Source organism: Grammomys surdaster, unplaced genomic scaffold (assembly GCF_004785775.1).
Source record: "Grammomys surdaster isolate TR1022 unplaced genomic scaffold, NIH_TR_1.0 174, whole genome shotgun sequence".
Taxonomy (NCBI): Eukaryota; Metazoa; Chordata; class Mammalia; order Rodentia; family Muridae; genus Grammomys; species Grammomys surdaster.
The window spans coordinates 20398985-20412187 of record NW_021604622.1 but is presented as its reverse complement, the minus strand read 5'-3'; positions in this window follow the sequence as shown (position 1 = coordinate 20412187).

Here is a 13203-nt window from a genome sequence, read left to right as displayed (position 1 = left end):
TATATATGTATACATATACATTATATATATATATATATAATGTATATGTATACATATATAATTTGTAGGGCTACTACTCAACACAAAAGAATCTGTAGGGATAACTCATTTTTTCGGAAGGAAGTGTCCAGGCTATGTTTACCTTCAGTGCAGTGTGCCAAGAGTACAGGTCATTCAATAACAACAAATTATGTTATTTAATTAACCTAGTTCTCTGTGGTCCTAGATCATTGGAATTTGTGTAATGGCATTTAAAAATATCATTACAGACTGAGGGGCATTTCTCTTCTTGTAGAACACAAATGCTGGAGTCAGCTTGTTCAAGTTCAGAAACAAAAGGAAAGAACACAGCGTATCACCTTTATGCTCTCAGGTCTCTACTAGGACCTCAGGTGTAGAAGTGATAGGTATATACATTAAGAAAATCTCTCCTAAGCAACACTATACCCAGTATCAGAGACATTTTGTAGCCATAGGAATAGAGTGAATTCTTTGGTGGATGGATAAAACCAAAGCTAATGATGATTGTCAGGTTAATGGAGCTCTCTATTCATGGCATGTCAAGTCCAGGATGTTATCATATGGGGTGGTTCTTGTGTGATGTGTTATCATCGTCACATTGAGCTGGGCAGTAAGGAACTCAGTCAAATGCATTTCCAGCCATACTAGAAATGCTTGAGAAAAACCAGGTGTCGGTGGAGGCTCATTGATCCATATGCAGGATTTAAAGACATTTCATCTGCACATTCCAACAGCAGAACCAGGCCACTGGTCTTCTGTGCTGTTTCACGAGTTTTCTTGGGTCCTTGTATGTCTCATAAAGCTTTCTGACCATGGGAAAGGGTTCTGGTATCTCAGTCAGCTCCAGTCTGAAGAGTCATGAACTTGAGAGATGCTGTTTAATGTACAATGCAGTTATGTCCCATTGTTTGCTGAAACCACCGCACACTAAAACACATTTAATTCACCTGGCTTGTCCAACATCATAACTTAGCCCGTCCTGTATCAGATGTGCTCAGAATAGCCTATACCATCATAAGAGAGTGTAGCATTGCATACAAGCTCCACTATCCTAGAAGAAGGTCAAAGTTCAAAAGAAGAAAATTTAAAGCTGTGCCTGGCTGAATGCAGTTTTCTTTTTAAATGGTGTAATTATTCTGTATCTTCCCTTCTGAGCTGGGATGACCTGATTCAATATTGCCTGGGATGGCAATATCATCAATTTAGAAACCAAAATGCCTACATGTTAGTTAATTGATAGGCCACTGCCATGTGTATCCTAGATACCATCCCTGACCACTCCATCCTGTATCTTCTTCCCACTAGCCCTCTTCATTAGTATTAGATGAAGCATGGCGGGGGGTACCTGCAATCTACTCAGACCAATGCCTGTCCCATATCAATTGCTAATGTTTTGAATATCATCTTTGTACCTCTTCCTAGATTATAATAGGCAGTATGGTTTCCATAGTTTTCTTATAGGGAAGAGAAAACACACACAGACACACACAGAGACAAACATAGACACACACACAGACACACATACAGACACACACACACAGACAGACACAGACACATACACACAAATACACACACACCAGTGAAATCACAGTTTGGTCCCCACTACTCTTTATTCCACTCTTGATTTAAGATTTTTTCTCCCTTTCTGTTTGTTGCTCATGCAACCCAGGATGGCCTCTTACTCACATTTGTAGCTGAGTATAGCCTTGGATGTCTGATCATTCTGCCTCTACCGCCTGAACACTGGACTTACAGTCATGCATCACAAAGTCCAGTATATGTCATGCTGGGGGTTGTAGTTTGGGTTTCATATGTGCTAAGCAAGTACTCCATCGGCCAATTGCAATCTCCAGTTTTTAAGTCTTTTAGTTTTTAATCTAATTTCAGTTTTTAAGTCTGTAAAGTACCAGAGTTTGTCTATAATCTCAAAATCTTACCTAATGCTGAAATTCTATGATCATATAATTATTTTAGGGAAAAAACCCTACTGGTATTTAGAAACAAATCATAAATACTGGGTCAATAGTCAGTACAAAATTTTGGCTATAAATTGATGTTTATAAGCCACTCTTAAAACCAGTGAGCAGAATTATGACCAGAGAGATCAAAGCTGTAGCAGTAATATTTTCTCTTGTATGGACTATTCCACCAAATAGAAGTAAAGCCATAGAATCAGGAAACATTTCTTGCTTGTATCATGCAGTGCCTTTAGCAGGAATGTATAAAGCCAGGTCTTGACTGGGTCAATCATAAAGCAGTAACAGACAGTCCTATGATTTGTCACATCAACTATTCATTTGTCAACTCCTAGGTTTGTCTCTTTCAACTGCCCCATCTCTCCTTCACTCAAGGCAATGACATAATCACAATGTGTCCATATGACAAATCCTGGGAGGTCATCACTGGGTGTCAAAAAATTAAAGGTTGGAGCATCTCCCACCACCTGTAGCTCCCTTACTTCTCCAGTAGTGCTAACTTTACAGAGCCTCTCTGTTTGCTCTCTGACGGGTCAATGCTGTGGAAATGGAAAACCTGTTTCCACGGTTGGTGTCTCCACTTGATGGCTCTCTCTTAGATGTCAGAGATTTAGAAACTTCCATTGTCTAACTGATTCAGAACGACAAGGAAAATAAACTGCCTTACAATAGAAACAGACACTTCCCAGCCTCACTCTTTGGTTAACTTTGCAGTTCCTAAGTCCTGCCCATAAAGGGCAGCTGGAAAAGACTGGTTGATAACTTGCTGACATTATCTTCCATGTGTTTTCTGCCATGTGGTTCTTGATTATGAATGCAGGACTAGAGAGATGTGTCAATAACAGGTATAAGGTTGGGATGTACACTTCACTGGAAGTGTTTCCATATATATCTCTGGCTAATGTGTTATTTATAATTAATAGATTTGAGTTCTTAACTTCATTAATGTCTTAAAAAATAATTACTCAGAGGAATTATATAGCTTAATTTATAACTTCACTTGGACAAGACATTTCCAAGAAGTCTGGCTCATCCTGTGCTTTGCTAGTAGCTAATATTCTGGCTTCTACAGAGAACGGACATTGTAAGAACTACTGCACATAAAACAATGTTGTGAACTTCCAAATGTCTAATACTCACCAAAAGAACAAACGAGATTCTTATTCGTATTTATAAGTGGATACCAAATAGCACAGTCCTGATGAAGGTGGTCCTGATGAAGGTGATACTTAACAATGGCACAGTGACATTGGGAGTGTCTTCTACATTATCTATAGGCTCCCTGTAGGGTGCAGAGAGCTGAGAATGAAGAGGCCCAGAGGAAGGATGACAGGGTTGTTACAAAGCAGAGTGTATCTGATAGATTGTATGCTGATCTATGTGAATCAGTCAAGCCATGGATAGTTAGGTATAAGATGTGACTAGTAGCCAATGCCTCCATTGTGGGATGTCTTCATCATTCCTACTGTCTCATTGAGGGAGGAGTCACGTTCTTTCATTAGGCAATTCTTGAAACTGGTCCCCATTTCTCAGTTGTTAAGTCCCATTGTTAAGTAGCATCTTTATCAGTACTGTGCTTTCTGGTATCCACTTTTAAATACAAATAAGAATCTAGTTTATTCTTTTGATGAGTGTTGGTCATTTAGAAGTTGCCAACATTCTTTTATGTTGATTTTTTTTTTCTGGTTTCAAACAGCCAGTGATCATTTCTGTCTCTCCCACCCTGGATGAAATACTGTTTGGCTACTAAAGGGTTAAGTCAGTGTATTGGCGTTTTGTTTGTTTGTTTGTTTGTTATCTTGGTGATCATGAGTTCAATAGCCTGCGATAGCGATAGCTCAATCTTGTGGGAGAGTGTACTGGCTAGTTTTGTGTGTCAACTTGATACAAGTTGGAGTTATCATAGAGAAAGGAGGCTCAATTGAGAAAATGCCTCCATGAGATCCAGCTGTAAGACATTTTCTCAATCAGTGATCAAGGGGGAAGGGCCTAGCCCACTGTAGGTGGTGCCATCCCTGGGCTGGTAGTGTTGTGTTCTATAACAAGGCATGCTGAGCAAGCCAGGGGAAGCAAGCCAGTAAGCAACACCCCTCCATGGCCTCTGTATCAGATCCTGCCTCCTGCCCTGTGTGAGTTCCAGTCCTGACTTCCTTTGGTGATGAACAGCAATGTGGAAGTGTAAGCTGAATAAACCCTTTCCTCCCCAACTTACTTCTCGTTCATGATGTTTCACTGCAGCAGTAGAAACCCTGGTTAAGACAGAGAGAGATACGTCTTCTTATTTCAGGAACATGTACATTCCTTGTAGGTAAATAAGAAGTGTTATAATTTTTCTTTTCAACTGACAAGTGACAGTTATACACATTTAAAGGGTTCAGTGTGATATTTTAATGTATGTCAAAATGTGGAATTAATTATTAAATCAAAACAATGCTCATATCATTTTACTTATATCATTTTTTTGTATTGAGAACATTTATAATCTAGACTTCCAGTAATTTTGAAATATATGATATCAATAGAGTCACCATGATAGGTAAGTGGACACTAAAATGAATTTCTCCTATCTGGCTGAAATCCTGTACTCTTTGGCTGTTCTCTTTCATTTCCTCTTGCTTATGTCCCTCTGTCTCAACCTCCAGCTAATGGTTTTAAGAGTTTGGCTTGTTTTAGACTCTGCAAATAATTGACATCATGGGACATTTCTCTTACTGTGCTTCACGTATTTCACTTAACATGATAAACCTATGCCATTAAAAATTGGCAGTACTCTTTCTTTAAAAGGCTGCCATTCTATCACATAGACAAATTCCTGTATAATGTATTTTTATAGTTTTAGTCTAGGCAGGAAAAATATCCATTGAACTTAGCATCTTCTAGAATTGAGCAATCACTTTTTTTTCCTGATTTTCAGACTTTCCAAGGTTTTATGTTTCAGATTTTTTCTGTATGTAATAACCTCCTCTTGCATGACAGTGATCTTTTAAAATAAAGTCTCTCATCACCTATTAGCAGATTGTTTCTGACAAGCTGATGGCTAAAAACATAAGGAAAAGAAAGGAGGAGAGAGGAAGGGACTTTGCAACCTCCAGTTCTAACTGGCATGTCAGGAAGTTCCCTGACACATGAGACAGAAGAAGCTTTTCCAAAGTCCTAGGTGGAACTGCTAGAGGAAATGAAATTTCCCCAAACGACTTTTCCTCCCAGCTTTACAGATGTTAATAATACGTTTTATTGAGGAGAGCGTGACAGCCTTTCTTGCACTTGCACTGTGTTCACAGTGAAGAGGCAGCATCACTTTGAGAACAGCCGTTTAGAGCATAAATAAAAAGTAATGGACTACTTCAAGTGTATCTGCGAGCTCTCTAACATTTAGAAGTGTTTTATTTACACCAATGAGAAGTAAAAGTCGCTAATACATCCTATAGATTTTCCCTAAGTTGACAATTATGTATTGGCATACATACAAGGTTGTTGCATTCACCTTTGTTGTCTTCTCTCATTCCCTCCTACTCCCACAGACCTCAGGTCCCTTCCTCACCACCCCCCAATTCCTTCTTTTAAATATTTTTAAAACTATTGCTTCTTTTTAAAAAGATTATACGTACAACATTTCCTCCTTCTTTCCTCTCTCCAAAACCTCCCCCACACCCATTCTTGCTCTCTTTCAAATCTGTGGCCTCTCCTCTCTTTTCATGATTTATTGTAATATGCATATATGTATACATATATATGCATGCATATATAAACACATATATATGTATATATGTATATACATATGTGTACATATACACAAATATATGTATAGACATACATATATACTTACATACATGTAAACTTACATATATAAATACATGCGTACATACATGTTCCTAAACATACAACTAAAAAATTTGCTTAGTCTGTATAAATTTGCTTTTATTTTTGTTTCAGGGACCCATTGTAGCCCGTCACAGATGTTATATGCTCTTGACTACATCAGCTAGGCCATGTTCAGAAGACAGTAATGCATCACACTCCTCCCTGTCCCGTAGCTTCCCTCAGCTCTTCTATTCCATTTTCCACGATGTTCCTTGGGTTTAAGAGGTAGAGGTGTGGGGGGAGGTGGGGCATAGGTTCTATCTAGGGACAAGCATTCAGCTGTCATGTATTTTCACCAGTTCAGCGGCCCTAATGTGACTGTCACTATTGCTGAAAGAAGCTTCTTGAGCCAAGTAGAGAGAGCTGTCCTAGTCTATGGGTATAAATATAAAAGTTTAGAAGTCAGCATATGTCTATGTTCATTTAGCAAAATATCAATAACAGATTCCCTGCATAGGGCTTGTAGAGTGCATTGTCATAGGCTTTATGAATTTCTCCCCATGGAACAGGCTTCACATCCAATCAAGAAGCTCTTAGTTACTCCCAGAACACCCATGCCACTAGGGCAATATCAGACCTGTTATGCCAGGTCGTTCTGTATAACTGCAAACAGGGTGTATACTAGGGAGGGATGGCTGGTGAATGTTCTTCCACATCAACCTGCATGATGTCTCCTAGTCTTATGAATACTAACCAACAGGGAAAAAGTTCAGCTCAATTCCAGCTTGTTATCTCCATGCCCTGAGTCCAGAATATGTGTTGTCTTCAGTATTAATGTCTGAGTGCAATTCTTATGGATAATTCAAAGAAGTGACACTAGATGGTTCTGTTTTGAAGCCTCTGGGGCCTACATGGGCGACAGCTTGTAGGAAGGTATTCCACACCCAACACTGATATGTTTGCAAACATGTGTTATCTGAGAGCAGACATAACCACCATACATCGTATTTCTGCTTGAGACCACTTTTATAAAAGGATATTTTATCATATACTTATAAAGTAGTATGTTTCTATATAGCTTTTTATACATCCTTAGATTTTGTTGACCTCCCCTGTTGACCCCTTCCCTCCTTCTCCCATCCTGTTGAAATTTTTCCTCCTCTAGTATCTCCCCTTACACGTTCGTATCACATATGTTTTAAATTTTTCACTAAAATGAATGTTGATAACAGTGCTTTGATAATTGGATAGGTTTATTCAGACATAGGGCTAAGAAATTATAGAGCAGTTCAATAATTTCTCAACAGCACATTTTATTTGGATGGCTACAACATAAAATATAAATAATAATATAAAATACAATATAGAATGAAATTTTTTGTCTTTTATTTTTTAAATTGATTTGCTACATTTTGTAACAAATCATCTTGAGCAATTTTACATTATTTCACTAATAAATGGCGTGTTCAGTATATTTGATTGTCCTATTTATTCACTGTTAATTGTTTCCTTTTTATGTTTGTCATACACACACACACACGCATATATCTATATCTATATCTATATCTATATCTATATCTATATCTATATCTATATCTATATCTATATCTATATCTATATCTATGGCCCTCACAATGTGTGGCCCTCATGAGCACACAACGGTTACACAGTCTTTCATCCCTTTCCCACGCTTGTTGACACTCTTCTTCCCAACCAGTTCCCCAAGTACTCACCTCCTCTTTGTGTGTGTGTGCATTTTAAAAGTAAGATTCTTGAGACCAGGAATACAAGAACAAATTACAGTGAGAAGCAGCACTTGGGGGTGGTTGTACTCAGTCCCAGTGACTTGATGTTGTGTAGGTATTTCTTCTGAACTGAAATACTCCCTCCTGTAGGGCAGATTTGTTCATAGTTCCTCAGGAGAAGCTATATGACATTTGGGCTTCTTTGTAGGAGTTTATAAGGAGTTAGTTCTTGGCCAGCATTCTGATGATAATGCCACTCCTTGCATTAGAGGGACTCTAGTTCCAGACTCGTGCTGTGAGGGGCTGATCAAAGCATGCTTGATCAGTTAATTCTTTTAAACGATACTTTACACCCCATTGCAGTCTGATGTCATTTTATTAATTTGTTTTATCACTTCCCATTGTCAGTCAGCATCAGCTAATTCTGTGCCAGCGATGCAGTGATTACAAAGGGCTCTCTTTCTCTCTCTCTCTCTCTCTTCCCCACTCTGTCTCTCTTCCCTCTCTTTCTCTCTGTATCTGTCTCTTTCTGTCTCTGTTTGTCTCCTCTCTCTGTCTCTCTCCTCTCTCTCCATCTCTGTCTCTTTGTCTCTGTCTCTCTGTGTATCTGCCTCTGTCTCTGTGTCCCTCCCGCCCCCTCTCTCCCCCCCTCTCTCCCTTTCTCTCTCTTCTCTCTGCCTCTCTTCCCTCTCTCCGTCTCGGTGTCTCTGTCTCTTTCTGTCTCTCTCTGTCTTTGTCTCTCTATCTCTGTCTCTGTCTCTCTCTGTCTTTGAATCTTTTCCTGTCACCCTCCCCACCACCACCAGGCAAAGTCAGAAAAGGCCAGAAAGCTTTCAGCTACATTCGTGAACTCGGTGTGGGTGAGGCTGACTGGGTTGTATGTGGGTCTCCTCTGTGCCCCTCACTGATGTCATTTCTATTTTTGTCCTTGAGAAGCTGTAGGGAGAATCATTCACAGAGGTAGACCCTACCCTTATAGGAGTTGCTCTTTTTATTTTTAAATAATTTATTTTTTCTCAAATCATAATTCATTCACACAGGGATTATAAACACAGAAAGGCAGGATGTGGGGAAGGGAATGACACTGGAGTGTGGGTGTTCAGGGGGAGTACAGATATCTTTCAGAACCGGGTATCGGCTGGGTGAAGGTTCAGGGGACAAGTCACTATGACTCTGCCTATGACTTGCTTGTCCTTATCTAAGTTGGTATTGTCTGCCAAGGCTACCTATTTACAAGGTCTATGACTACTCAGGCTTGTAAATTTCCACAAAAGCTGCCTGTTTACATTAGCTTATAGCCATCTGTTTCAGTGTTTATCCACAGAGACCCAAGACTTGGTGTTAGTATACATGTATGACAGGCCTATTGCTGATTTTAGTCCTATGGCTGATTTTAGGACTTCAGTGTATAAGCAGGGCTGCCCCTGACATCTCCTCCCTTATCTAAGTATAGAAGGGCTGTGGCGAATCTAATCTTGCGATGGCAGGGATAGAGGCCTGACCTCCAGTAATTGAAGGGGACTTTGTAATGGCTCCTTGTCTTGTCTATGTAAAGGCAACCTTCTTCTTTAAGGGCTGTACACAGTCAAGAGCTGTACACAGCCTTTTCTCTTGTAATAGTGTAAATCAAGTCCAATAAGGATCTTTGCGATTTTAGGAGGTCTCTTCAGACAGTGAAGCGAGGGATTTCTTCATATTAGTGATGTCAATCTCTAGCTGTTTGATGTTCTTGTCAGTGGCCCTTCAAAGATCTGAGTAGTTTAAGTTCGGAGGCCAGCATCTGGATTAGAACTTCTAACAGCAGACATCATGGGTGATTCATTTTTACCTGGAAAGGAAAAAGAAGGGAATTCTCAGGGAGATTTCTCTTTCCTGGATGTAAGTTGTTATTCATCTTATTTATGGTTGGGCCTGGCTTTGTTGTAGTATCTATTTATTTCATTAATCTTTTTGGTAGCTGGTTAGCTGTGCCTTCTGTGGTATCAGACAGGCATATCAATCCTTGGCCCTGTAAGGGAACTGGGTCTGGGCCATTCCCTTTAAGGGTAAGAGGGTCCTTCCCCATATCTGTGGCAAAGTTTTGTTGGTCTCGGTGGTGCCAGAGGCAGTCAGCAGCATATTTGCCATGAGCTTTCAGCTTTAGAGAGATAAAAGTGAACAAGGCATGATGGAGAGTATTTCAGGGGGACTCCTTCTGAGGGGTATCATTCCCCCTCTTTTGTTTTTAAAGCCAATTTTTCAGAGTTCTTGTAAAATCAGGGCAGAAGCGCCAACAGTCGCTCCTTCCAGACTTAGAGAGTCAGGAAGACCCTATTTAAAGATATATAAATCTATATTAATAATCTTTTGTCAAAGGACTGTTATAGCACCGCCAACAACTAATCAGACTATATAATATATCGATTATTAATAGCTTCTATTTTTTGTGAGATTACCTCTCTTTTGTCAATTAATTGTTGAGGAAAATTAGGATTTACATCTGTCTTGAGAATATTGAACAGAGATTTAAATTCTTTTGTGGAGAGCTTAAAATAGGATCTTAGCCAATTAGCAACTCCTAGAAACTTTTGAAAATAATTTAAAATAAGTAAACTCTCTCCCTCTCTTTTTTTAGACCCTTTATCTGTGGTTTTTTATTGGATATTATACGTATTTACCTTTCAATGTTATCTCCTCTCCCATTCTCCCCCAATACCCCTTATCCCATACCCCCTCCTCCTAATTTATGTGATGGTGTGCTCCAAACATCCTCCCAGTCCCTTCTCCCTGCTCTTGAATTCCCAAACAGTAGGGGATCCAAACTTTCTGGGACCATGGCCCACCACTTCCACTGAAGTCTGACAAGGTCACCCTCAATTCCCTAAACAGGTGCATGAGTCCCTCCCTTTGTGCTCTCTGGCTGGCAGTTTAGACTTTGGGAGTTCTGGTTGAAACTTTTGATGGAGTTGCTCATTTTTAAATGTTGACTTTTTCATTTTATTATTTCATTCATCAGATTGACCCTGCCTAGGTTACTATCACATCTGCCCGTAGCCAAGGCTGTCTTTAGTTCTGCATACTGGCCATGCAGTCCTCTACACCCAGCCTATAAACAGTCCCGTGGTAAACATTAAATTAACCACAGTGATCCATCCCCTAGGCCACCAGCTCTTTGACCTAGTTTCTTACTCTAGACAAAGAATAATCAAGAAACTGTGGGAAGGCAGACCTATCCACAGTGGGATCTATATCTTGGGCACTCCAGCAGGTAAATTGCCATGCTGATTAAAAGATACTTACTGTCTACAGAGAATCATGTGGTTTACTTGAGAACTTCTAAGAGATTTAGAGAAATATTGAGAGTGGAAGTCTCAGGACTCAGTGGCTGTGTAACGGAAAGCCAAAAGTAGCTCTTAGTCAATCAAAACGCAACAAGTCGATGAGGAGGGCTGTGATACACACTCATTTGCAGAGAAAAAGCATCACTCAGCTTAGGAGAGGACAACACTGAACAGACTATGAGTACCACCATGTCAGCTTCATGACTGTATGGGGAGGAGAGGAGGGCTGGACGGAAGACTTGGTGGCATCAGCATGGTTAAAGTACTTACAGCCTCAGTAAGAAAGAAGGCACATAACAAGAGAAGAGAGGGCAGGAGGAGAGGGTGCAGATTCCAGGAGGAATGTAACTTGTGCAGCAATCGGAAGGAAAGAGTGAGGGCCCAAAGTGGCAGGCAGGAAACATGCAATGTGGGTTGACAGGTCCTGGCAGCAAAAGGAACAGAGACAGGGCCTAGGGGTTCAAAGGTCAGTTCAGGGAAGCTATGGTGCAAAGAAGGCATAGATGCAGGAAATTCTGCAGGGGAAGAGAGACCTCTTTATTCTGTGAAAGGGAGAAGGGAAAATTGTCTAAGTTGCAGACCAACAAACCTATAAAAGGCTAGAAAATAAATATTTTTTAAAAATGTCAATATTGATATAAGCTTAAAGGCTACACAAAAACAGAAAGAGGGTCAGTTTTTTTAATTTTTAAATTTCTCTCTCTCTCTCTCTCTCTCTCTCTCTCTCTCTCTCTCTCTCTCTCTCTCTCTCTCTCTCTCTGTGTGTGTGTGTGTGTGTGTGTGTGTGTGTCCTGGCTTAGATGCTGGATTGAATGCAAAAACTTTAGAAAATTTGTGCATGTATTGCTTGGGTCAGAGTGCTGGGGTAGCATACCTGCCCACAGAACTCTGCTCTTAATAAGAAATAAAGTGCAAAGCTGTCAGCTAAGAGGTGGCCTGGTTTGCTAAGACATGGCATTCCAGAGGAGCGAAGAGGGGCCGTTTATAGGATAAAAGCCAACAGCATGCAGAGCAAAAGAGAAATTCAACAGAGGCAGTGTGGTGTCCATTCCAGGAAGGAGTGGGGCTTCCTGGAGCTTCTGATGTGTGGGTATGAACTCCAGGATGCTCAGGGTTGCATCCATTCACAGATGAGGAGCTGAAGGAGCAGCTATGACACTGACACGATGGCATGCCACAGTGTGGTTGTTTTCAAGTGACAACAGTCACATTTGGTAATTCCTGTTTTCAGTAAACTACCTCAAAGTGATCCTAAAACAGAAACTGTCTATATATTAGGTGTCCAGACAGTGTCCACAATAGGCTAATGAGCTTCAATGCACACACATCTGGTCTGCATCTGGCATTCACACAGGAGAGAACATCCATCATATTTGCTGTGCACATTGAAGTCAGTTGTAGCCAGAGAAGTTCACATTCAATTCAGGTTAGGCAGATGTGGTCAGTTTGGGAACAGTGCATATAAAACCTAACAGAGAGAGAGAGAGAGAGAGAGAGAGAGAGAGAGAGAGGGGGGCTTGTTTATAGTTTCTGAAGAGTCTAGTGTAAGTAATCTCCTGGAACATGAACCCACCTTAAACGCAGCTCACATGTCATTCCTTCTGAACAGTGCAGGAAGAAGTCACACTTCAGGCAAGAAGAGCTGACATTTCAGAGTCATTATTAGCAATTGTTTTTCTATCTACCCTCACAGTTCAGGGTTCTGTAATTATCTTGAGCTTTAGGATTCTTTTTGTGAATCCCTCCTAATTGGGTTTGTTTTAGGCCATACGTAAAAAGAAAGTCTGCTCCCATGTTTAGGAGGTGATGGGGGCTTTTAGGGAAACAGGTTTTGTGCCTAGGAAAACAAACAAACAAGCTTCAAAAGCAAGGGGTGGATTTTTAAATTGCCCACTCCTCTTAATTCTTCATCAAACAAATCCTGAACTCTTTCCTTTAACTCAGTGGTTCTCAGCCTGTTGGTAGTGACCCACTTTCACAGGGCTAGCATATCAGATATCCTGCATATCAGATACAACATTCTAATTCATAACAGTAGCAAAATTACAGCTATGAAGTAACAATGAAGTTCGGTTTATAGCTTGGGGTCAACACAGCCTAAGGAAGTGCATTAGAGGGTCACAGCATTGGAAGATTGAGAATCTCTGCTTTAACTGGTGTTTGCTTTATAAAGAAAGACACACCTTGTGTCCTTCCTGCAATCAACTGGCTTTTAATCTTTCTTTAATAGCAGACAGAGCAGCAACCACAAGCTTGGACTTTGCAGAGTTCCCACTCCAAAGCGTCTATAACAGGTGATTTAAAGATGATCCAGGCTGCCGCAGGTGCTGTGAGCAGCGG